Source organism: Nycticebus coucang, chromosome X, assembly GCF_027406575.1.
Source record: "Nycticebus coucang isolate mNycCou1 chromosome X, mNycCou1.pri, whole genome shotgun sequence".
Classification (NCBI taxonomy): Eukaryota; Metazoa; Chordata; class Mammalia; order Primates; family Lorisidae; genus Nycticebus; species Nycticebus coucang.
In genome coordinates this window covers 62,729,347-62,752,695 of record NC_069804.1, presented here as the reverse complement: position 1 = coordinate 62,752,695, position 23,349 = coordinate 62,729,347, and the positions used below count along the sequence as shown (strand labels likewise).

General features: G+C 37.7%; 1 pseudogene; it reads left to right on the top strand.

Moving 5' to 3' along the window:
• LOC128576837 (protein ECT2-like) overlaps nt 1-19,403 on the top strand; it is a 128,848-nt pseudogene extending 109,445 nt beyond the window's left edge.
• The last annotated feature ends 3,946 nt before the right edge of the window (nt 19,404-23,349 follow it).

The following is a 23,349-nucleotide window of genomic DNA, read 5'->3' as shown; positions in this document are numbered from 1 at the left end:
AGAAATAGAAAAGTAAAATCTCTAATAACCTCAATCAGAAACGATAAAGGGGAAATAACAACTGATCCTACAGAGATACAAGAGATCATCTCTGAATACTACCAGAAACTCTATGCCCAGAAATTTGACAATGTGAAGGAAATGGATCAATATTTGGAATCACATCCTCTCCCTAGACTTAGCCAGGAAGAAATAGACCTCCTGAACAGACCAATTTCAAGCACTGAGATCAAAGAAACAATAAAAATGCTTCCAACTAAAAAATGCCCTGGTCCAGATGGCTTCACTCCAGAATTCTATCAAACCTTCAAGGAAGAGCTTATTCCTGTACTGCAGAAATTATTCCAAAAAACTGAGGAAGAAGGAATCTTCCCCAACACATTCTATGAAGCAAACATCACCCTGATACCAAAACCAGGAAAAGACCCAAACAAAAAGGAGAATTTCAGACCAATCTCACTCATGAACATAGACGCAAAAATTATCAACAAAATCCTAGCCAATAGATTACAGCTTATCATCAAAAAAGTCATTCATCATGATCAAGTAGGCTTCATCCCAGGGATGCAAGGCTGGTTTAACATAGGCAAGTCCATAAACGTTATCCACCATATTAACAGAGGCAAAAATAAAGATCACATGATCCTCTCAATAGATGCAGAAAAAGCATTTGATAAAATCCAGCATCCTTTTCTAATTAGAACACTGAAGAGTATAGGCATAGGTGGCACATTTCTAAAACTGATTGAAGCTATCTATGACAAACCCACAGCCAATATTTTACTGAATGGAGTAAAACTGAAAGCTTTTCCTCTTAGAACTGGAACCAGACAAGGTTGTCCTCTGTCACCTTTACTATTCAACGTAGTGCTGGAAGTTGTAGCCAATACAATTAGGCAAGACAAGGAAATAAAGGGAATCCAAATGGGAGCAGAGGAGGTCAAACTCTCCCTCTTTGCTGACGACATGATCTTATACTTAGAGAACCCCAAAGACTCAACCACAAGACTACTAGAAGTCATCAAAAAATACAGTAATGTTTCAGGATATAAAATCAATGTCCACAAGTCAGTAGCCTTTGTATACACCAATAACAGTCAAGATGAGAAGCTAATTAAGGACACAACTCCCTTCACCATAGTTTCAAAGAAAATGAAATACCTAGGAATATACCTAACGAAGGAGGTGAAGGACCTCTATAAAGAAAACTATGAAATCCTCAGAAAGGAAATAGCAGAGGATATTAACAAATGGAAGAACATACCATGCTCATGGATGGGAAGAATCAACATTGTTAAAATGTCTATACTTCCCAAAGCTATCTACCTATTCAATGCCATTCCTATCAAATTACCTACATCGTACTTTCAAGATTTGGAAAAAATGATTCTGCGTTTTGTATGGAACTGGAAAAAACCCCGTATAGCTAAGGCAATTCTTAGTAACAAAAATAAAGCTGGGGGCGTCAGCATACCAGATTTTAGTCTGTACTACAAAGCCATAGTGGTCAAGACAGCATGGTACTGGCACAAAAACAGAGACATAGACACTTGGAATCGAATTGAACACCAAGAAATGAAACTAACATCTTACAACCACCTAATCTTTGATAAACCAAACAAGAACTTACCTTGGGGGAAAGACTCCCTATTCAATAAATGGTGTTGGGAGAACTGGATGTCTACATGTAAAAGACTGAAACTGGACCCACACCTTTCCCCACTCACAAAAATTGATTCAAGATGGATAAAGGACTTAAATTTAAGGCATGAAACAATAAAAATCCTCAAAGAAAGCATAGGAAAAACACTGGAAGATATTGGCCTGGGGGAAGACTTCATGAAGAAGACTGCCATGGCAATTGCAACAACATCAAAAATAAACAAATGGGACTTCATTAAACTGAAAAGCTTCTGTACAGCTAAGGACACAATAACCAAAGCAAAGAGACAACCTACACAATGGGAAAGGATATTTGCATATTTTCAATCAGACAAAAGCTTGATAACCAGGATCTATAGAGAACTCAAATTAATCCACATGAAAAAAGCCAACAATCCCTTATATCAATGGGCAAGAGACATGAATAGAACTTTCTCTAAAGATGACAGACGAATGGCTAACAAGCATATGAAAAAATGTTCATCATCTCTATATATTAGAGAAATGCAAATCAAAACAACCCTGAGATATCATCTAACCCCAGTGAGAATGGCCCACATCACAAAATCTCAAAACTGCAGATGCTGGCGTGGATGTGGAGAGAAGGGAACACTTTTACACTGCTGGTGGGACTGCAAACTAGTACAACCTTTCTGGAAGGAAGTATGGAGAAACCTCAAAGCACTCAACCTAGACCTCCCATTCGATCCTGCAATCCCATTACTGGGCATCTACCCAGAAGGAATAAAATCCTTTTATCATAAGGACACTTGTACTAGACTGTTTATGGCAGCTCAATTTACCATTGCCAAAATGTGGAAACAGCCTAAATGCCCACCAACCCAGGAATGGATTAACAAGCTGTGGTATATGTATACCATGGAATACTATTCAGCTATTAAAAAAAATGGAGACTTTACATCCTTCGTATTAACCTGGATGGAAGTGGAAGACATTATTCTTAGTAAAGCATCACAAAAATGGAGAAGCGTGAATCCTATGTACTCAATCTTGATATGAGGACAATTAATGACAATTAAGTTTATGGGGGGGGAAGCAGAAAGAGGGATGGAGGGAGGAGGGTTGGGCCTTAGTGTGTGTCACACTTTATGGGGGCAAGACATGATTGCAAGAGGGACTTTACCTAACAATTGCAATCAGTGTAACTGGCTTATTGTACCCTCAATGAATCCCCAACAATAAAAAAAAAAAAGAGAAAAAGAAGAAAAAAAAAAAAAAAGTTCGAGGACCCCTGGATGGAGAAGTGTGACTTCAGAGCTAGAGGATAAAGCTCTTGAGCTAACTCTGGAATTTAAAAAGGCAGAAAAGAAGAGAGTAAAACAGAACAATTGCTCAGAGAACATGGGACTTCATGAAGCCTTCAAACATATAAATTGTAGGTAACCCTGAAGGGGAAGAAGAACAATCCAAAGGAATGGAAGCCCTACTGAATATCATATCCCACAGAGATATGAAACCCCAGTTCATCTCAACACAATATAAAGCATTTCCAAGACAAATTATAGTGAATCTAGCTAAAGTCAAAATGAAAGAGAAAAGTCTGAAAGCAGCCAGGACTAAGCATCAATTGACCTATAGGAGCAAATCCATCAGGGTGACAATGGAGTTTTCAGCTGAAACCTTTCAAGGCAGACGAGAGTAATCATTTAACTTTAGCCTTCCTAAACAAAACAATTTTCAGCCTAGGATTCTTTTTTTTATTATATCATAGTGGTATACATTAATGCATTAATGGGGTACAATGTGCTACTCTATATACCATTTGGAATACTTCCATCAAACTTGTTAACATAGCCTTCTCCTCACTTACTTATTCGTTGTGTTAAGACATTTATACTCTATTCTTAATAGATTTGACATATGGTGCAATATGCAAAATAGATGAGGTCCCACCAATTACCCTCCCTCCAGCTGGCGTACCCTCACCCTCCTTTTCTCTCCTTCATCCTGGGTTATAGTTCTGTTTTATCTTTCGTATGGAAGTGTACATGACTATATACTGGTTTCATAATAGTACTGAGTACATTGGATACATTTTATTCCATTCTTGAGATACTTTACTAAGAAGAATATGCTACAGATCCATCCATGTAAACAAAAAAGAGGTAAAATCTCCATCTTTTTTTAAGGTTGCATAAGATTCCATGGTATACGTATACCACAATTTATTAATCTATCCATGAATTAATGGGCACTTGGGCTTCTTCTATGACTTGGCAATTATGAAATGGGCTGCAATAAACATTCTGGTGCAAATATGTTTGTTATAAAGTAATTTTTGGCCTTCTGGATATACACCAAGTAGAGGAATTGCAGGATTGACAGCAGGTCTACTTTTAGATCTCTAAGTGTTCTCAAAATTTCTTTTCACAAGGAACATATTAGCTTGCATTCCCACAAGCAGTGAAGAAGTGTTCCCTTCTCTCCACATCCACGCCAACATCATTGAGTTGAGATTTTTGTTATGTAGGCCACTCTTACTTGAGTCTGATGATATCTTAAAGTGTTTTTCTTTTATTAAATCATAGCTGTATACATTGATATATTCATGGGGCATCATTCACTAGATTCACAGACCGTTTACCAAGTTTCACATATACCCTTGTAAGATGCACCGCTGATGTAATCCCACCAATCCCCTTCCCTCTACCCACCTCCCCATTCACTAGCCTCCCATTCCCCATTACCCCCATTCTTAGGTTGTAACTGGGTTATAGCTTTCATGTGAAAACCATAAATTAGTTTATAGTAGGGCTGAGTACATTGGGTACTTTTCCTTCCATTCTTCAGATACTTTACTAAGAAGAATATGTTCCAGCTCCATCCATGTAAACACAAAAGAAGTAAAGTCTCCATCTTTCTTTAAGGCTGCATAATATTCCATGGTGTACATACACCACAATTTATTAATCCATTTGTGGATCGATGGGCACTTGGGCTTCTTCTATGACTTAGAAATTATGAATTGGGGTGAAATAAACATTCTGATACAAATATCTTTGCTATGATGTGATTTTTGGTCTTCAGGGTATATGCCTGAAGAGGGATTACAAGATTGAATGGCAGATCTATTTTTAGATCTCTAAGTGTTCTCCATATCTCTTTCCAAAAGGAATGTATTAATTTGCATTCCCACCAGCAGTGCAAAACTGTTCCCTTTTCTCCATATCCACGCCAACATCACTGGTCTTGGGATTTTGTGATATAGGCTAGTCTCACTGGAGTTAGATGGTATCTCAAAGTAGTTTTGATTTGCATTTCTCTGATGATTAAAGATGATGAGCATTTTTTCATATGTCTGAAGGCAGCACGCCTGCTTCTTTAGAGAAGTTTCTCTTCAAATCATTTGCCCAGCCTGCGATTGGATCCCTTGTTCTATTCTTGCTAATGTGTTGGAATTCTCTGTGAATTACGGTTATTAAACCTTTGTTGGAGACGTAAACTGCAAATATCTTCTCCCATTCTGAGGGCTGTTTGCTTGCTTTACTTACTGTGTTCTTGGCTGTGCAGAAGCTTTTTAGTTTGATCAAGTCCCAGTAGTGTATTTTTGAAGCTGCTTCAATTGCCTAGAGGGTCCTCCTCATGAAATACTCGCCCAGACCTATTTCTTCAAGGGTTTTCCCTTCACTCTCCTCTAGTATCTTTATAGTTTCATGTCTTAAGTTTAAATCTTTGACCCAGTGAGAGTCAATCTTAGTTAATGGTGAAATGTGTGGGTCCAGTTTCAGTCTTCCAAAGGTTGCCAGCTGGTTCACCCAGCACAATTTGTTAGATAGGAAATCTATTCCCCACTGAATGTTTTAATTAATTTGTCAAAGATTAAATAATGGTAAGTAGCTGGGTTCATCTCTTGGTTCTCTATTCTGTTCCAGACATCTACTTCTCTGTTTTGTGCCAATACCATGCTGTTTTGATCACTATCAACTTGTAGTATAGTCTGAGGTCTGGTAGCATAATTCCTCCTGCTTTGTTTTTATTTCTGAGTAATGTCTTGCTATTTGAGGTTTTTTCTGATTCCATATAAAACGTAGTATTTTTTTTTCAAGATCTTTAAAGTATGACAGTGCAGCATTAATAGGGATTGCATTGAAATTATATATTGCTTTCGGTAGTATGGACATTTTATCAATGTTGATTCTTCTCAGCCATGAGCATGGTATGTTTTTTCATTTGTTAATATTTTCAGCTATTTCTTTCCTTAGGGTTTCATAGTAATCTGATAGAGATCTTTCACGTCCTTTGTTAGATAAATTCCCAAATATTTCATCTTCTTTGGCACTACTGTGAATGGGAGAGAGTACTAAACTGTTTTTTCAACTTGACTATTGTTGGTATATATAAAGGCTACAGATTTATGAATGTAGATTTTGTAACCTGAGATGCTGCTGTATTCCTTGATCACTTCTAAGAGTTTTATTGTAGAGTCCCTAGTGTTTTCCAGATATACAACCATATCATCTGTGAAGAGCGAAAGTTTGATCTCTTCTGACCCTATATGGATAACCTTGATGGCATTTTCTTCCCTAATTGCAGTGGCTAAAACTTCCATTGCAATGTTAAAAAGCAATGAAGACAATGGGCAGCCTTGTCTGGTTCCTGATCTGAGTGGAAATGATTCCAATTTAACTCCATTCAATATGATATTGGCTGTGGGTTTGCTGTAGATGGTCCTTATCAGTTTAAGAAATGTCTCTTCTATACCGATTTTCTTGAGTGATCTGATCATGAAGGGATGCTGGATATTATCAAAAGCTTTTTCTGCATCAATTGAGAGAATCATATGGTCTTTGTTTTTTAATTTGTTTATGTGCTGGATTACATTTATAGATTTACGTATATTGAACCAGGCTTGAAACCGTAGGATAAAACCGACTTCAATTTTTGGATTTCTGATGAGTCTGTTGTTATTTCGTCTTTGTTGTTTCTGATTGATGAGATTAGAGATTTTACTCTTTTTTTCCTGATTAGGTTGGCCAAAGGTTTATCTATTTTATTGACCTTTTCTGGAAACCAGCTTTTTGATTCATTGACCTGTTATAGTATTCTTTTGTTTTCAATTTCATTTAATTCTGCTCTAATTTTGGTTATTTCTTTTCTTCTACTGGGCTTGGGGTTTGGATGTTCTTTCTTTTCCAGTTTCTTGAGATGTCCCATTAAGTTGTTAACTTCCTCTCTTTCCGTTCTCTTGAGGAAGGCTTGCAGTGCTATAAATTTCCCTCTTAGGACTGCCTTTGCAGTGTCCCAGAGGTCCTGATAGTTTGTGTCTTCATTGTTGTTTTATTCCAAAAAGTTGGCGATTTCTTTCTTAATCTCATCTCTGACCCAGCTATCATTCAGCATAAGGTTATTTAACTTCCATGTTTTTGTATGAGTATGCAGATTCCTGTTGTTACTCAGCTCAAGTTTTATTCCATGGTGGTCCAAGAAGATGCATGGAATAATTTCTATTCCTTTAAATTTACTGAGTTTAGACTTGTGACCTAAGATGTGATCGATTTTGAAGTAAGTTCCGTGGGCTGATTAGAAGTATGTGTATTCAGTTTTGTTGGGATGAAATGTTCTGGAGATGTCTGCTAAATCCAAATGTTGGATGGTTAGGTTTAAATCTAAGATTTCTTTGCTCAGCTTCTTGTTGGAGGATCGATCCAACACTGCCAAAGGAGTGTTGAAAACTCCGACTGTTATGGAGCTGGAGGAAATCAAGTTGCTCATGTCTGTTAGAGTTCTCTTATAAATTGAGGTGCATTCTGGTCGGGTGCATAGATATTAATAATTGAGATCTCATCATATTGAGTATTACCCTTAACAAATATGAAGTGACCATTCTTGTTCTTCCTTACTTTTCTTGGTTTAAAGCTTATTGTATTTGCAAATAAAATTGCAACACCTGCTTTTTTCTGATTACCATTTGCCTGAAATACGGATGACCATCCTTTCACCCTGAGTCTGTATTTGTCTTTTAAGTTAAGATGTGACTCTTGAGGCTGAGCAAAGAAATCTTAGATTTAAACCTAACCATCCAACACCACAAACGCAGTTCTAATAGGGAAACTTATAGCACTGCAAGCCTTCCTCAAGAGAACGGAAAGAGAGGAAGTTAACAACTTAATGTGACATCTCAAGCAACTGGAAATGGAAGAACATTCCAACCCAGCAGAAGAAAAGACATAACCAAAATAGGGCAGAATTAAATGAAATTGAAAACAAAAGAATAATACAATGGATCAATAAATCAGGAAGCTGTTTTTTTGAAAAGGTCAATAAAATAGATAAACATTTGGCCAACCGAATCAGGAAAAAAAAAAGAGTAAAATCTCTAATTTCAACAATCAGAAACAACAAAGACTAAATAACAACAGACTCCTCAGTAATCAAAAAAATCCTTAATGAATATTACAAGAAACATTATTCTCAGAAATATGAAAATCTGAGGGAAATTGACCGATACTTGGAAGCATGGCACCTTCAAAGACTTAGCCAAATTCAAGTGGAAATGTTGCACAGGCCCATATCAAGTTCGGAAATAGCATCAGCCATACAAACCCTCCCTAAAAAGAAAAGCCCGGGACCAGATGGTTTCATGTCAGAATTCTACCAAACCTTTGGTAGAAGAGGAATTACAAACAGAGGAATTAGTACCTATATTACTCAACCTGTTCCAAAAGGTAGAAAAAGAAGGAAGACTACCCAACACGTTCTATGAAGCAAACATCACCCTGATAACCAAACCAGGAAAAGACCCAACAATAAAAGAAAATTATGGACCAATATTACTCATGAATATAGATGCAAAAATATTCAACAAGATCTCAACAAACAGAATCCAGCAACACATCAAACAAATTATACATCATGACCAAGTCAGTTTTATCCCAGGGTTTCAAGGCTGGTTCAATATATGTAAATCTATAAATGTAATCCAGCACATAAACAAATTAAAAAACAAAGACCATATGATTCCCTCAATCGATGCAGAAAAAGCTTTTGATAATATCCAGCATCCCTTCATTATCAGAACACTTAAGAAAATCGGTATAGAAGGAACATTTCTTAAACTGATAGAGACCATCTACAGCAAACCCACAGCCAATATCATATTGAATGGAGTTAAATTGGAATCATTTCCACTCAGATCAGGAACCAGACAAGGCTGCTCATTGTCTCCATTGCTTTTTAGCATTTTCATGTAAGTTTTAGCTACTGCAATTAGGGAAGAATGGTGATCAAGGGTATCCATATAGGATCAGAAGAGATCAAACTTTCACTCTTCGCAGATGATATGATTGTGTATCTGGAAAATACTAGGGACTCTACTACAAAACTCTTAGAAGTGATCAATGAATACAGCAGCGTCTCAGATTACAAAATCAACATTCATAAATCGATAGCCTTTACGCATACCAACAATAGTCAAGTTGAAAAAACAGTTAAGTACTCTATCCTATTCACAGTAGTGCCAAAGAAGATGAAATATTTGGGAATTTATCTAACAAAGGACGTGAAATATCTCTATAAAGACAACTATGAAACTCTAAGAAAAGAAATAGCTGAAAATGTTAACAAATGGAAAAACATATCATGCTCATGGCTGGGAAGAATCAACATTGTTAAAATATCCATACTACCCAAAGCAATATATAATTTCAATGCAATCCCTATTAAAGCTCCACTGTCATACTTTAAAGATCTTGAAAAAACAATACTTCGTTTTACATGGAATAACAAAAAACCTCAAATAGCCAAAACATTACTCAGAAATAAAAACAAAGCAGGAGGAATCATGCTACCAGACTCGGACTTTACTACAAATCAATAGTGATCAAAACAGCATGGTATTGGCACAAAAACAGAGAAGTAGATGTCTGGAATAGACTAGAGATCCAAGAGATGAATCCAGCTAGTTACCGTTATTTAATCTTTGACAAGCCAATTAAAAACATTCAGCGGGGAAAAGAGTCCCTATTTAACAAATGGTGCTGGATGAACTGGCTAGAAACCTGCAGAACACTGAAACTGGACCCACAAGTTTCACCATTAACTAAGATAGACTCTCACTGGATTAAAGATTTAAACTTAAGACATGAAACTATAAAAATACTCGAGGAGAGTGCAGGAAAAACCCTTGAATAAATCAGTCTGGGCGAGTATTTTATGAGGAGGACCCCCCGGGCAATCGAAGCAGCTTCAAAAATACACTACTGGGACTTGATCAAACTAAAAAGCTTCTGCACAGACAAGAACACAGTAAGTAAAGCAAGCAAACAGCCCTGAAAATGAGAGAAGATATTTGCACGTTATGTCTCCGACAAAGGTTTAATAACCAGAATCCACAGAGAACTCAAACACATTAGCAAGAAAAGAACAAGGGATCCCATCGCAGGCTGGGCAAGGGATTTGAAGAGAAAATTCTCTGAAGAAGACAAGCGTGAGACCTTCAGACATATGAAAAATGCTCATCATCATTAATCATCAAAGAAATGCAAATCAAAACTACTTTGAGATATCATCTAACTCCAGTGAGACTAGCCTATATCACAAAATCCCAAGACTAGAGATGTTGGCGCGGATGTGGAGAAAGGGGTACACTTTTGCACTGCTGGTGGGAATGCAAATTAATACATTCCTTTTGGAAAGAGATATGGAGAACACTTAGAGATCTAAAAATATATCTGCCATTCATTCCTGTAATCTCTCGACTGGTCATATACCCAGAAGACCAAAAATCACATCATAACAAAGATATTTGTACCAGAATGTTTATTGCAGCCCTATTCATAAGTGCTAAGTCATTGAAAAAGCCCAAGTGCCCATCGATCTACGAATGGATTAATAAATTGTGGCATATGTATACCATGGAATATTATGCAGCCTGAAAAAAGGTGGAGACTTTACCTCTTTCATGTTTACATGGATGGAGCTGGAACATATTCTTCTTAGTAAAATATCTCAAGAATGGAAGAAAAAGTATCCAATGTACTCAGCCCTACTATGAAACTAATTTATGGTTTTCACATGAAATCTATAACCCAGTTATAACCTAAGAATAGGAGGAAGGGGTAAAGGGAGGGCAGGGAGGGGGGAGGTGGGTAGAGGGAAGGAGATTGTTTGGCTTATACCAGCGGTGCATCTTATAAGGGTATATGTGAAACTTGGTAAATGTGGAATGTGTCTTGGCACAATAACTGAGAGATGGCTAGGAAGGCTATGTTTACCAGTGTGATGAAAGTGTTTCAAACAGTCTGTGAAGCTAGTGAATGATGCCCCATGATCATATCAATGTACACAGCTATGATTTAATAAAAAAAATTGTTAATCTTTTCAAAAAAACAACTTTTTGTTTCATTGATTTTTTTGAATGATTCTTTTGTTTTCAATTTCATTTAATTCTACTCTAATTTTGGTTATTTCTTCTCTTTTGCTAGGTTTCAGGTTGGAATGTTCTTCCTTTTCCACTTCTTTGAGATGTTCCATTAACTTATTGACTTCCACTCTTTCCATTCTCTTGAGGAAGCCTTGTAATGTCATAAATGTCCCTCTTAGTACTTCCTTTGCAATATCCCACAGGTTTTCATATTTTATGTCTTCATTATTGTTTTTTTCCAATAGTTTGGTAATTTCCTTCTTAATCTCATCTATGACCCAGATATTATTCAGCATAAGGTTATTTAGTTTCCATGTCTTTGTTTGAGTATAAAGATTCCTGTTGTTGTTAAGTTCAACTTTTATTCCATGGGGTCTGAGAAAATACAAGGAATAAGTTCTATTCTTTTAAATTTGCTGAGGTTAGATTTGTGACCTAAGATATGATCAATTTTGGAGAATGTTCCATGGGGTGATGAGAAGAATGTGTATTCAGTTTTGTTAGGATGAAAAGTTCTGTATATGTCCATTTGTTGTAGGGTCAAGTTTAAGTGCAATATTTCTTTGCTTAGTTTATTCTGAGAGGATCTATCCAACACAGCCAAAGAAGTGATAAAGTCTCTGACTATTATAGTGAAGGAAGATATCAAATTGTTAATGTCTATTAGGGGTTCCTTTATAAATTGAGGAGCATTCTGGTTGGATGCATAAATGTTCATAATTGAAATCTCTTCATGGTGAGTGTTTCCCTTGACAATTATGTAGTGACCATACTTATCATTCATTAACTTTGTTGTTTTAAAGCCTGTTGTATCTGTAAATAAAATTGCAACACCTGCTTTTTTCTGATTTCCATTTGCCTGAATTATAGATGTCCACCCATTCAGTTGAGTCTATTTCTATTCTTTAAGTTTAGGTGTGACTCTTGTATTCAACGTATGTCTGGTCTGAGTTTATGTATCTAGTCAGCCAATCTATGCCTATTTAGTGGACAATTTAAGCCATTCTCATTAATTGAGAGAATTGATAAGCACGGTCGTGTTTTGGGTGTCTTTTTTCAAATATCTAGTGTATATTTTTAATCCTTTCCCTACTATGGAAATTAGGTTTTGTTCAAAAGTTTCTTGGTGAGTTTACTTTGGCCATGGACCATTCTGCCAATCATTATGGAGGATGTTACTGAGAATATCCTGGAGAGCTGGGTTAATTATGGAAAATTTCTTCAACATCTGTATGTCAAAAAAGTATTTGATTTCTCCATCATAGACTAAGCTTAGTTTATCTGGATACAGGATCCTGGTCTGGAAGTTATTTTGTTTTAGGAAATTGGAGGTTGATGACCAAGCTCTTCTCTCTTAGAATGTTTCGACTGAGAGATCTGCAGTCATTCTTATATTTCTCCCTTTGTATGTAGTGCTTTTCTTATGTCTGACTGCTTGCAGAATTTTCTCCTTCATCTTAACTTTGGAAAAGTAAATTACAATGTGCCTAGGAGAAGCTTTATTTGGATTTAGTCCTGCTAGGGTTGTGAAACTGTCTGCTATCTGAATTTTCAGTATCCCTTGCAATGCTTGGGGAATTCTACTCTATAATCTCTTGAATTAGAGCATGCAGAAACATCATTTGGCAATATTCAGCATCCTTTTCTAACAGGAACACTTTAAAAAATAAGCAGAGTTAGCACATTACATAAACTTATTGAAGACATTTGTGACCAACCCACTGTCAACATCATATTGAAAGGAGTAAAACTGAAAGCATTTCCATTTAGAACTGGAACAAGACAAGGATGTCCACTATTGTCCCTACTTTTCAACATAGTTATGAAAGTTTAATTCAATGCAATTAGGCAAGAGAAGCATATAAGGGAAGCAAATGAGGGCAGAGGAGATCAAACTGTCACTCTTTGCCAGTGACATGATCTTGCACTTAGAAAACTCCAGAGTCTCAACCACAAGACTCCTAGAAGTGATGAAGAAATACAGTAATGTCTCAGGGTATGAAATAAATGTCCAAAATCAGTAGCATTTGTATACTCCAATAATAGCCAAGTTGTGAAGCTAATCAGAGACTCAATACGCTTCACAGTAGCTTCAAAGAAAATGAAATACTTAGGAATATATCTAACAAAGGAAATGAAGAATCTCTACAGAAAGAACTATAAAACCTGAGGGAAAAAATAGAAGATGACATTGATAAATAGAAGGCAATATACTGCTCTTGACTTGAAAAAAATCAACATTGTAAAAATGTCTATTCTACTCAAAGCAATCAACAGATTTAATAAAATGCTTATTAAAATACCAACACCATAATTTGAAGAACTGTAAAAAATCGTTATTCATTTTGTATGGAACCATAAAAAAATACATATAGCCAAGGAAATTCTTAGTAATAAAAACAAAGCCAGAGTCACCACTCTACCAGACTTCAGGTTATATTACAAGTACATGGTGGACAAGTCCATGGAACAGAAGAGAAAAACAAGAGATGAAACAAGTGTCTAATTACCATCTGATATTTGAGAAATCAAAGAAAAGAATCCTCTGGGGAAAGGAATCCATATTCAAGAAATGGTTGTGGAAGAACTTGCTAACCCCATGTAAAAGACTGACGCTGGACACATAAGTTTCACCACTTACAAAAAATGGACTCAGAATAGATAATAGATTTAAATCTAAAACATAAACCAACAAAACCCCTATAAAAAAGCATGGGAAGATCTCTTAAGGATGTTGGCTTAGGGAAAGGTTTTATTAAGTTGACTGTATTGACAATCACAACAACAAAAGTAAAGAAATAGAACTTAATTAAGCTGAAAGCTTCTGCACAGTTAAGGACACAATAACCACAGGAAATAAACAGCCTTCAGAATGGAAAAAGATATTTGCATGTTACAAATCTACAATAGTATGATAACAAGGCTCTACAGAGAAGGCAAATTAATCAACAAAAAAGAGCAAATAATACCATCTATCACTGGACAAGAGAAAGGAACAGAGCCTTCGTTGAAGAAGACAGACACACGGCCAACAAACATATGAAAAATGCTCATCATCCCTAAACATCAGAGAAATGTAAATCAAACAACCCTGAGATATCACCTAACCACAATGAGAATATCCCACATCACAAATTCCCAAAGCTGGTGTGTGTATGGAGAGAAGGGAACACTTTTACACTGTTGGTGGACTGTAGAGTAATATAGTCTCTATAGAGAGAAGTACAGAGGATCCTCAAAGAACTCAAAATAGATCTTCCATGGATCCACAATCCCATTACTAGGCATCTACCCAGAAAAAAAAAAAAAATTCTCATGAAGGACGTGAAAGAGCTCTATAAAAAGAATTATGAAACTCTGAGAAATGATATAGCAAAAGATGTTAACAAATGGAAAAACGAACCATGATCATGGCTGGGAAGAATCAACATTGTTAAAATGTCCATACTTCCCAAAGCAATATACAAATTTAATGTAATCCCTATTAAAGCACCATTGTTATACTTTAAAGATCTGGTGGAAAAAATAGTACTTTGTTTTATATGGAATCAGAAAAAAACTCGAATAGCCAAGACATTATTCAGCAATAAAAAAAAAAAATAAGAGGAATCACACTTCAAGCTATATTATAAATCAATAGTGAACAAAACAGCATGCTACTGGCACAAAAATAGAGAGGTAGATCTATGGAACAGAATTAAGAACCAAGAGATGAACCCAGCCACTTATCATAATTTGATCCTTGATAGGCCTACCAAAAACATAAATTGGGGGAAAGATTCCCTATTTAAAAAATGGTGCTGGGTGAATTGGCAGTTGACGTATAGAAGATTAAAACTGGACCCCCATCATTAACTATTAACAAAAATTGATTCTCACTGGATGGTTGCGACCACATAAATGATGATGCAAGACACGGATTGACAGTACACACTGCAAGAGGTGATGCTAACCATAGGTGCAGCATAGCACTGAGCACTTCTTGCACAGTCCTTTCATTGAGAAGATACACAATGGGCGGAAAGATTACTAAGAAAAGACATGCAGGGGCTGTGTGCTCAGGGACCATGTGCTTCAGGGGCTATGTGCTCAAGAAAATGATCTCAGATGGGCAAACAAAAGATGGTAAAACTTTATGTACTCAAGGAAATGATTTCCAAAAAGACTACATGCAATTTCCTTCACTAATTCTTCAAGGAACTGCCATTAAATGCTTGCTGTTTAACATCAGCCTTACTACCACAGGATCGATATTTGCTCCTCTTGGATTACTGAGTTACTTGGTGGCTTGTGTTTCCAAGTGATAAGAGATTTCCAGGCTTGCCAGGAGAATATCTTATTCTCAGCAATTCCTCATATGAGTTATGAGATTGATGACTGTTGTGGTAAGTATGATTTTTAATCCACTAGACTGAATAAAAGATTTAAATTTAAGACATGAAACTATAAAGATACTAGAAGAGAAGGCAGGGAAAAAACTTGAAGATATTGGCCTGGGAGAATATTTTATGATGAGGACCCCCAGCAATTGAAGCAACACCAAAAACATATTACTGGGATCTGATCAAACTAAAAAGCTTCTGCACAGCCAGCAACAAAGTAAGTAAAGCAAGCAGACAGCCCTCAGAATGGGAGAACATATTTGCAGGTTATGTTTCTGACAAAGGTTTGATAACTAGAATCGACAGAGAACTCAAAGTCATTAGAAGGAAAAGAACAAGTGATCCCATTTCATTGTTGGCAAGAGACTTGAACAGAAGCTTCTCTGAAGAAGATAGGTGCATGGCCTACAAACACATGAAAAAATGCTCATCATCTTTAATCATCAGGGAAATGCCAATCAAAACCACTTTGAGATATCATCTAACTCCAGTAAGAATAGCCCACATCACAAAATCCCAAAACTATAGATGATGGTGTGGATGTGGTGAGAAGGGAACACTTCTGCTCTGCCGGAGGGACTGCAAGCTAATACATCCCCTTTGGAAGGAAGTTTGGAGAACACTTAGAGAACTAAAAGTAGACCTGCTGTTGGATCCTGCAATTCCTCTACTACATAAATTTCCAGATGGCCAAAAATCATTTTACAACAAACATATTTGTGCCAGAATATTTATTGTAGCCCAATTCATAATTGCCAAGTCATGGAAGCAGCCCAAGTGCCCATTGACCCATGAACGGATTAACAAATTGTGGTGTACATATACCATGGAATATTATGCAGCCATAAAAAGATGGGGACTTTACCATTTTTATGTTTGCATGGATGGATCTGGAACATATTCTTCTTAGTAAAGTATCTCAAGAATGGAAGAAAAAATATCCAATGTACTCAGTACTACTGTGAAACCAATATATAATCACCCACACTTTCATACGAATGATAATACACAACTATAGCCCAGAATGAAAGACGGAAGAGGAGGGCGAGGGGAGGGTGTGGGTGTTTCTAGGTGAAGGCAGGGTAATCGATGGGACCTTACCTATTGTGCATACTGCAAAGGTATGTGTCATTTTTTTTTAAGAGTAGAATATAATTGTGTTAACACAACAAATAAGTAAGTGAGGTGAAGGCTGTTATCCAGTTTGATGGAAGCACTCCAAATTGTGTATAAAATCAGCACATTGTACCTCATAAATGCAGTATTGTACACAGTTATGATTTAATAAAAAGAAAGATGACCTTGAAATCCTTACATTAAGATGTAAGCAAAAGCACTAGTGATACTGTTCTTAAATATTCGAAAGGTCTGGTCAAAACCTACCCTCCCTTTGTTTTGTTCATTGTTGTTGTATGTTTGTTTGTTTTTTATTGTTGGGGATTCATTGAGGATACAAAGAACCAGGTTACATTGATTGCATTTGTAAGATAAAAACCCTCTTATGCCTGTGCCCTGCCCCCAAAAGGTGTACTAAACCCACCGTGAACCCCCCCCTTTTTAAACTTATTTGAAATGAGCAAGGAAACAATTCAGTGTGAAAAACGGAAACCAAAATTTTATGCATTTCTTTTCTTTTTTTTCTTTTCTTTTCTTTTCCTTTCTTTCTTTTTTTTTTTGTAGAGACAGAGTCTCATTTTATTGCCCTCAGTAGAGTGCTGTGCTGTCACACAGCTCACAGCAAACTCCAACTCCTTGGCTTAGACAATTCTCTTGCCTCAGCCTCTTGAGTAACTGCGACTACAGCTACAACACCTGGCTAGATTTTATACATTTCTCAAGATTAACCAAGCCTAATAAGAATGTGGACAGCAAAACAATGTTGAATGTCTTATTCAAACAGTATAGAGGTTACCCAGTGTTGTGTTTATTTTAAATGGCCATCGAACTATGAATGGATTAATAAATTGTGGTATATGTATACCATGGAATACTATACAGCATTAAAAAAAGATGGAGACTTTACCTCTTTTATGTTTACATGGATGGAGCTGGAAAATATTCTTCTTAGTAAAGTATCTCAGGAATGCAAAAAAAATCCAATGTACTCAGTACTATTATGAAACTGATTTATAATCTCTCACACTTTCATATGAAAGATGAATCATAACTATAACCCAGGATGAAAGAGAGAAGGGGAGAGAATTGGGAGAGGAGAGGATGGTTTGATAGAGGGAGGGTAAACAGTGGGACCACACCTATGGAGCATATTGCAAGGGTACAAGTCAAATCCATCAAGTACAGAACACAAATGTCTTAACACAGTGATTAAGTAAATGAGGTGAAAGCTATGTTAATTAATTGGATGTAAGCACTCCAATTCGTACAAATAATCAACACATGGAATCCCACACAGGCATAAATGTATTCATGATCTATGTAGATATGACTTAATAAAAGGAAAAAAATAAAATAAATGATCTTAAGAAACATACAACTGATGAGAATCCTGACAAAAGCACTTTAGAAAAAGCTGTTTAATCACCAAAGCAAGTAATGACACATATTAATGAGAAAAGAGAAAAACAAAAACTCAAAAGCAAATTTTGATGTTGTTTACGAAGTAGATGTTTGCTTGGCTAATCTTTTATCTTCTCACCAAACGTACAATAAGTTGAAACAATTTCTCTAGGTGAGCACACCTGTAACAGAGGAAAATAAGTACCTCTTTCCCAGGTGGTGCCTGTGGCTCAGTGAGTAGGGCGCTGGCCCCATATACCAAGAGTGGCTGGTTCGAACCTAGCCCTGGCCAAACTGCAATTAAAAAAAAAAAATAGCCGGGCATTGTGGCGGGCCCCTGTAGTCCCAGGTACTCCAGAGGCTGAGGCAAGAAAATCGCATAAGCTCAAGAGCTGGAGGTTTCTGTGAGCTGTGATGCCGTGGCACTCTACCAAAGGTGACAGAGTGAGACTCTGTCTTTGAAAAAATAAATAAATAAATAATAATGAGATTAAAACAAACAAACAAGTAACTCCTTCCCTCATCAATGATGGCCTAGAGATAGCAAGAAAACGGCACAAGTTTATTGGTACTTTTAGGAGTCCTCAAGGCCATACCGGACCTCCAGCCTCTCTTAAGAATATTCATCTAGGCTTAGTACCCAGGGCACAGTGGTTACTACACTGGTCACATGCACCAAGGCTGGCAGGTTAGAACCTGCCCCAGGCCAGCTAAACAACAATGACAACTGCAACAAAGAAAAAGCTGGACATTGAGGCAGGCGCATGTAGTCCCAGCTACTTGGGAGACTGAGGCAAGAGAATCGCTTAAGCCCAAGAGTTTGAGGTTGCTGTGAGCTGGGACGTAATGACACTCTACCAAGGGTGACATAGTGAGACTCTGTCTCAAAAAAAAAAAAGAATATTCATCTAATGCCTCGTTCTCATATTAAGAAGATGCTAGACATAAAAGAGACAGGAGATTTCCATAATGATTTTGCCTTGCTTGTGAGACCACTGACAGAGCAGGAAAATGTGCTGCTTGGTGCTCAGATGACATCAGATGAACTTTCAAAAGAAAACTGGCTAAAGATGCTATGTTGACATATAGAAAACACCATTTGCAAATATGATGCTAAGAATTTTATTTACACTGCTGATATAGAGTCCTTTGAAGTAAATACAAAAAGATATGGACATTACTTTGAGTAGAGCATCTAGATCAATAAAATGACATCAAAAAGGGTTATAAGAGCATTCTCTTTCTCCAAAACTCCAAAAAGAGCTCTACAAAGGGCTTTTATGACATCCTAGAGTTCAACAGAGGGAAGAAGCCTACCCAGCAATGATAAACATGTAGGCAATCATCTTATTGGCACATCATCATTAACAGGTATCCCATATCCATCCCTTGTCAGCCTTCCTTCCTTCTTTGAACAGAGAAGTTATACTTAAAGTAGATCTACAACTCATTTCATATGAAGCTTTAAAAAATATTAAATTATAGAAAGGTATAAATACCTTGAACTCAAATAGCAATCTGACTTAAGTGGTACTGGTAATTAGCACTTTCTGAAAGTTGGAAAGAGGATAAGTAACACTGAACTATGCTATTTGATTTTCTTCTTCAAATAGTAAGGTTTACATCTTATATTTTTCAAGTTAATTAATGTAAAATATATATTGATTTTGATGTGATTTATCTCCTTGTTCAAATCTCTGTTTGAAGACCAATAATTTAAGTTATACATGAATCAGTAGCTTTGCAACACTGATACAGCAAATAAATTTTATTTGGTGGGTGCCAAAAAATAAAAAGAATGTGAAGGAGCTAGAACCCTCATACATTGCTGATGAAATTGTAAAATGGTGCAGTTGCCATGGAAAAAGAGTTTAGCAGTTTCTCAAAAAGCTAAGTCTTAAGTATATATTTCCCATATGACCTAGCAATTCTACTCCCGGGTATAAACACAAAAGATTTGAAAACAGGAACTCAAAAAGATACTTTATGTCATTGTTCAGCACAGCATTATTCACAGTAGCCAAAAAATGGAAACATCCCAAATGACTATCAACAGACGAATGGATAAAAAAAATGCAATATACACATACAATGAAATATTATTCAGCCATAAAAAAGGAATTAAATTCTCTGATACTTTGTGGCTGAATCTTGAAGACATTATACTAAGTCAAACACAAAAGGAGAAATTTTGTATGATTTCATGTATATGAAATATCTAGAATAGGAAAACTTACAGAGATAGAAAGATATCAGAATTTACCAGGAGCTGTGGGGAGGAAGAAATGTGGAGAACTGTTTGGGCTGATGAAAAATCTTGGATATTGATAGTGGTGTTGATCGCACAGTATTGTGAATGTTGTTAATGCCAATTAATGGTACACCAATTTTTGTACACACACACATATAACTTATTGTATCCACTCTTAGGTGTATTTATATGTAATACAATACCAACTTTTTTTTTTTTCCAGAAAAATAAATAATGGAAATACTTAGCTACTATTCAGTTTCGGGAATGTCTTCTCAAGGAAGAGCTTTTTGAGCTAAGAGATTCAAATTACCTGTTCTGTTAGGGTGACAGCATTACAGGGAGAAAGAGCAAAGGCCACAAGGTCAGACAATGGGCTTGTTCTGGGAATAGGAAGGAGAAGCCAGAGTATCTGACCAGGGGAAAAGTATAGTAGAACAGTCAAAGAGACAATAGGGACCAAATCATGCAGAAATTTGTGGTCTAAGTGAGGATTTTGGCTTTTAAGTTGAATGAAGTGAGAGGCATGAAATAGTTTTGAAAAAAGGAAGGGACGGGTTTTGAAGAATAGGGATGAGATATGACTTGAGTTTTAGTAGAATCTTTCTGGATGGTTTATAAAGAAGACTTTGAGGAGGAGGGAGAAAGAAAAATAAGTGAAGAGGCTACAGCAGAAACCTAGGTAAGAAATAATGAGTCCCTGACCAAAGCAGTAGTGGGGATTGTGGGGAGAAGTGGTCACATTGGAATTTTTAAAAATACCATGGCTGCAGGTAGGTGAGTGCTGCTGAGTTTAGGGCAGAGGGGAGAGGTTAGAGATCAGGTTGGAGAGGTTAACAAGTACCAGATCATGACAGGCTTTAAATTCAAAGTTCAGAAGCTTGCCATTATTATCTTACAGGCAATGGAGAGTTGCAGAAGAATTCTAAACATGGGAGGGATCCTGTCACTTCTGATTGTTATATCGCCCTGACATCTAGCAAGGAGAGAGTGGACTAGATATTCAAATTACAGATAAGGGACTTTGCCTAAATTGGGAGGGATAAGAGCATAGATAAAAAGAGAGGAATTAGTAGCCTCTTTAGAAGGCAAAATGGGCCATATTTGGTGATAGACGGATGTGAATGCAGGCTTGGTGAATTGTCCTTTATTCATTCAAGAAACACTCCAATTATAAGTACACTTAAGGTGCCTGGTGCTGAAGGAGGAGACGTCCCCAAAGTGGGGGTCCTGCTGCAGGCTTTTTGTGAGCAAGCAGGGGAAAAATCCAGGACAGAAACAAATTCTCATCTCACTCTATGGGAGAGAGCCGCAGAGTCCTAGTACTCCTTCACCTAGGAATTTCCACCTCTGGGTCCCAATCTTGCCTAGTGCAAAAGTGGAGAAATTTTCTCTCAGTAGTCCTGAGCCCATAGCCTGTCCTCTCTTATCCCTGTTTGCCTGACAGAATCCTCCCTCCCCCACCCCCACCCCCGCAGAGCCCAGTGTGCTTGGTAAGATCTCTGAGCAACCTCTACATTGTGTGGGCCACTGAACTGAATTCACCCTTTCCCCTGCTTCCAGAGAAAATTGTGCCATATGGCACTAAACTTGGAGTAGTGTGATCTCTCCTGGCTCTCCCTCCTGCTAGGGGGCACCTTTCCTCTGCCCTGCCTGTGTCTGTGCCTGGTGATCTCTGGCTCCCCTCCAGCCAACCTGGAGACAAACCTAGGGTCAGGGGACCCACCCTGGGAATGTCCTGGAAACAGAACCCCCTCCCCAGCCATGGCTGAGGGCTAAATTTTATCCAGTCCACAGTCATTCCAGGGGGAAAGACCAAGGCGTCTCTGAACTTGTTGACACAAATGGTATTCCTGGCTCCAGAGCAGGAACCATCCGGATGGGCTGCAGTTTTCTGGCTAATTTGATTTTGTTTGCACAAGGAGGAGACTGGCATCATAGTGGGTGGGAACAGTGGGTCTGTCTGTCAATTCCCTTCCTTCAGCTGTCACTGGCAGGGACCACAGCAGTTCAAATCTTTTACAGCAGGGATTCCAGTAAAATATGGTGAATTCTTTAAACTGGATGAACAATAGGGCAACACAAAGATGGAATAAGTTTGTGCTATCTAAGCCACGTCATCCCTCAGAGACACTCACCCTGCAGCTCCAAAAAGGTGCTTTGTGAGGCTGTGGGGGAAGGGCCACAAGCACAAGATCCAGCTCATCAGTGAAGGAGTGTTAAGCTTTATTTCCTGGGGCCTCCATCTGATTCCATCCTGCCAGTTTTAGTTGCAAAATAGGTCTCTGGAGTGCTGCCTAGGAGTCCCCAACTAGATTATCTCTCAATAACTATTTAAGGACAACTGAATGAACACTTCACCTAAAAAAAGTATACTTAATATGTTTAAAAAGCTAAAAATATAAATGGGGAGAATCCTGACAACAGCAGATCACTTCCCCCAAGACATTACATGGGAGATATAGCAGAAAATACCATACGATATTTTATTGAAATATCAGAAATAGAATTCAGGGCAAGGAGGCAAGATGGCCAACGGGAGCCAGGTTTCCACAGAGGCTCCCATCCAGAAGTAGAGTTAAAGGACAGAGGTTTATCAAGTAAGCTTGATGGTTTGGAGCTGAGCCAAGAATCACAAATTCTGCAAAATATCTAAGTGCTTAATGGAGGCTGGGGCAGTTCACTCAATTCAGCCCCACCCCTGATTGATGTTGCTGACAGAGCAGAACAATTTCGCAGAATTTGTTTCTGTCCTGGCTGTATTCCTCTGCAGATCAGACACTGTTTGAGTTCACAGAAACTGCAACCCAGCCCCAGTCTGTGCCGCTGCCCGGAGCTGGCGTGTCTGTTTTGGCTGCAGTCTGTGTTGGGGCGGGTACGGTTAGAGCTTACACTCAGCTTTAAATTCCAGCCTCAGCCTGCCTGCCTTTGTCTCAGCTATGATCCCCTGAGGGCTGCGTGCTTCTTGGGCTCACTAAAGCAGTCCTTCTGGCTCAGCCCTGCCCTGGAAGTATGCCGCCTCTGTGTGGATCCTGCCGCACCCCACCCAGGCAGGTACCACCTCAGGCATACCCTTTACTCACGGGGCCTGTGTTTCACTCCATGATGTGTGCCACCAGTGGCTGCCACCGGAGAAGATACCCGGCTTCCTCTGG